We start from the raw sequence: 4307 nt of genomic DNA, 5'->3' as shown, positions 1-4307 counted from the left end.
ACGTAAGCACAGAGTAAGCCTTTTAGCATTCATTGCACATATTTACAAATGCAGCGGGCGAGTCTAATGGAGGGCTTGCTCTCTGTTAGATGCAATGATATTCATGTTTTATGTGAGTTGTTATGTATGGCACGCTTGATTTTCGCAGCCTTGCGCCGCAGCAAAATGTCTGCGACGTGTCACCATATCGGGTGCTACCTTCCCGAGATCACCCCTCTTGTTGGTGGGAGGATGTCTCTATGCTCTGGAGATCTCAGGATTTGTTGTCTAAACCGTAAGCACAGTGTCTCCCTCCTATCTGCAAATGTTTCCATTTTCAGAATCTGTAGAAGTCGTTGATAACTCTTGTCATACCCGGCAATGGTTTCGAGAGCCCGTTTCTGTACCCGCTCAATTTGTTGCGCTTGGTGGCCGGTGAGCCCGGGATGAAAATAGTCGCAGAGTATTCAAACAGAGGTCGCACATATGTGATGTAAATTTTTACCATTTGATGCTGTGGCGGACGGAATTTCTTCATAACGTGAAGCGTATATAAAGCCTTCGAACCTCCCCTAACAATTTCATCAACTTGTGCCTGCCAAGTCATATCGCTGGATAATGTTACTCCTAAAAGCTTAGCTCTTCTAACAATTGGTAAGCTAATCCCATTCATTGCGACGTCCGGGAGTATCAGGGGTTTCTTAGCAGTAAACGCGAGGGAGGGGCGAGTGCCTCACGGCACCTGGACGGGTCGGGAGGGTAAGGACGGTCAGGCGGTACGGTGGTGAGGTGCGGTGAGTGGTTGGAACTGTTGGATGATGCGGTAGTGCCGGCTGAACGCCGAGTGTGGGTTAAACTTAAATCAAAGCGCGACAGTGAAAAGCTCCGGCCCAAAGGTGCGGTCTGATAGTACGGTCTTTGGGTCGTAGTGTCGGCCGTTCACACAGCAAAGGAATTCCCCGATGAGAGCACGGAAAGAAGCAAAAGAAGATAGGCTGGAAATGATGTACTAAGCCTTGCAAGTGACGGGAAAGAAGGGAGGAGTCTTGAAGAGGCGAGACGAAGCGGCGTCAGGCCAGGCAGCAGCGCAGGCTAGGCAGCGTGATCCCATCCCCCAGTTAAATATGCAAGAACAACACGCGGAAGAGCCAAAACACACGCTCAAAACGATCGTCTATTTTTTCACACGTGCTTAGATTAACAAGAAACTCTGCGGCGTGTTGAAATACAAGAGGAAAGTGACCTAATTCCGCACACATAGAACTCAAGTGGTAATCGCCACTGAAAGGCTAAGTTACGAAGGCCGTGACCCAGCCAGTACATCTAGTGCAATCCATTGTCTATCTGAGCCTGGGATAAGAAAGCCGAACATACCCATGTGTGTGGTAATAAGAAAAAATTATCGGGATTTCTTCATTCGTGCGTCTCTTAAAACACACGTTCTAACAGCACATAGCACCGAGCCCCTACTAGCGTGTGCCCAGTAACGCATTTAGAACGCATGCCTAGTAACGAATATTTCCTTTAATACAGGGTAACTTAAGCGATTATCATGCATAGTTATGTGTGGTTATGCAGGAATAATTATAATAACTAATAAAGTTGATTAAAATAAAAAATACTATAAATCAATAGTGTATAAATACAATAAAATTAAACATGTTACATGAAGAAGCAATACAAACTTCATGGAACGAACAGCAGTCGTTATCATTTATACAATTCGTCAATGTTTCGATGCATTGCGTATGATTATCAGGACGAGTGCGATAGTGTCAACTTACAGCGCAATATAAGTACTTTTAACCGACAACGCCAGACATGACAGCGGTCCCAGTTCGAACACGGACCTCTTTCGCGCATAAGCAGGACAGCTTGAGAATAAATCATGTTTTCAATGCACCATCATTATCTTCAAACTAACTGACAGAGACATGCATTATTAAACACATGCATTTTCCAGGCTGTCCTGTTGCTGCGCAGGCGTCGTGTTGAATTGTGTGAGCTGTGACCGTTGTGAGGTCTAGCGATGTTGATTAAATGTACTATATTTCATTGTAGCGTCGTACCCTCGTCCTGATGATGACACGCAACGTACTGAAACGTTGACGAATTATCATAAATTATACTGACTGACGTCTTTGCCATAAGGTTTTCACTATTGCTTGACATCCGAAGATGTTCCATCGATATTGGATGTATAAATATATTAATATTTTACATATACATACATACGTATATATGGTGCTCTATTATTCATATATGTATATATATATATATATATATATATATATACATCTACATAAATTTGCTAACGTAAGAGTTCTCCATAACACTGAGCTAAAGCTTCAAACTGACCTGTGCATTACAAGCGAAGGTTTGCAACGTTCTCTAGAACTTCAAGAATCCAGAGTCGGCCACAGCCCTAGTTCAGCGCATGGCCTAGCCCACTAGTATTAACTATGCTCTGTCGGATTTCCCACTGGTAAACTTATTTGTTTTACTATTGTTTCCACAACACTGGAACACCAATGAGGCAGACCTCGTCTGCGGCTAGTCCGTGGGCAAACTGTGCTAGCCTTGTCAGAACAGATGCAAGAATGGTGTCTCCCTGAGCGGTCTCCAAGCGGTCTCCAAGCGGTCACTGCAACTCATGCTTGCAAATGGCCTCGCAGCATTCTGACCGGAGCATTGTGTGCCTCACTGACCGCGCAGAAGCTTAAGCGACGTGGCCTTACGACAGACACAGCTGCCCGAAGCTTCTCACCTTGTCACTTTGGGCGAAGATTTTCCATGTTGGAGGCGGGAAACGGAAGGAACGAGAGAACCTTAATGGGAAGCGACGAATAAGACGGGACAGAGATAGCACAACTGGGGCGGAGACAAACAAGTGTGCATTCAACGGGGACATCATTAGCGGACAAAAGTTGACCTCAGCGAAATATCAAATCACGAGGGGTAAAGACAACTCCTACCGCTTTCGGGATTTCCATCCATGACAGATTGCCTCCCACTTGGGATTTCCAGCAAAAAATTAGGCTTTTAATTGAGGAGCCTGGTTGAGCCTTTAAAGAGAGGCATGTGCACGCACATGCCAGTATGCTCGCAGTTGAGAATCAATGGAAGCAAGGGTAGACGCCGACTGCCGCCATTTTATTTGGCATAAAAGTGCCCGCCACTTCAGAACACTTTGATTTTGGAACGGTTTATTTCGAGAGTGCGGTTCTTTTGAGCACAATCTTTCAAATAATAATCATCATCATCATCAATCATCATCGAATCAATCAAAGATAGGTTCTGGGGAGATCTTAATACGCAAACCATCAAAAATAAGCTTGTTGCACATTTTGACGAGCCACAGGTTCGGGAAACTTTGGCTCTGCAGCTGGAGCATTTGTTTTATAGCGCCGAAGAAGCGCATTTTTTCACTAAAGCGTCCTTCATCGTTCGACCTTTCTTGAGCACCTTTTGCACCTCCTGTGGGTTTCCTGGGGCGCCTCAAATTTACCTCTTTTAAGCCCTACTCCTTAGCCCAATGTTTTTTCCATGCCTGAAGGTACGTGAAATTCCAGTAAAAAAGTGATCATCAGCAACACTGTTTGAACGACCAAATTTCAGCCCAGCTATGAGACTTGAAACTGGTCTGTCTCCAGTATTTTTTACCTTTCCAACGGGTCAGCAGGGAATCGGAGTTTCGTTTGACCATTCTCTCTTGGCATACGTGTATATATATATATTATATATATATATATATATATATATATATATATATAATAGATATATATATATATAAATATATATGTGGTGTGTGTGGGTGTGTGTGTGTGGTGTGTTGTGGGTGTGGGTGTGGTGTGGTGGTGTGTGTTGTGTGGGTGGTGTGTGTGTGGGGTGTGGTGTGTGTGTGTGTGTGTGTGTGTTGTGTGTGTGGTTGGGTGTGTGTGTGTGTGGTGTGTGTGTGTGTGTGTGTGTGTGTGTGTGGGTGTGTGTGTGTGTGTGGGTGTGTGTGTGTGTGTGTGTGTGTGTGTGTTGTAACACTATAACCAATACCTGGATTTGCCTGACTGATCCAAGGCCCCATCGTCGGCATGGTCTTGCATTTCAGTCAGGTACAAATTGGTTCAAAGGATACCAGGCAACTCGATGTAGCTTGCACAAAGCCTCCGTTACATTTTACCAGGGAATGATTTACACGCGTTTTAAAGCAACTGAAGCACATTTGGTAACCGGAAGGCCTTTGAGCATCAAACCGGACCCTGTGTGGTTGTAAGCTCCATTAATTTTTGGGAGGTCGCGAGGATATGTGAGTTGAGAGCTCTGAGAGCTCAAAG

The sequence above is a fragment of the Pollicipes pollicipes genome, unplaced genomic scaffold (assembly GCF_011947565.3).
Source record: "Pollicipes pollicipes isolate AB1234 unplaced genomic scaffold, Ppol_2.1 Scaffold_3447;HRSCAF=4054_pilon_pilon_pilon, whole genome shotgun sequence".
In the NCBI taxonomy this organism is placed as follows: Eukaryota; Metazoa; Arthropoda; class Thecostraca; order Pollicipedomorpha; family Pollicipedidae; genus Pollicipes; species Pollicipes pollicipes.
The sequence above is the reverse complement of the archived record's forward strand: the minus strand, read 5'-3'. Positions refer to the sequence as shown.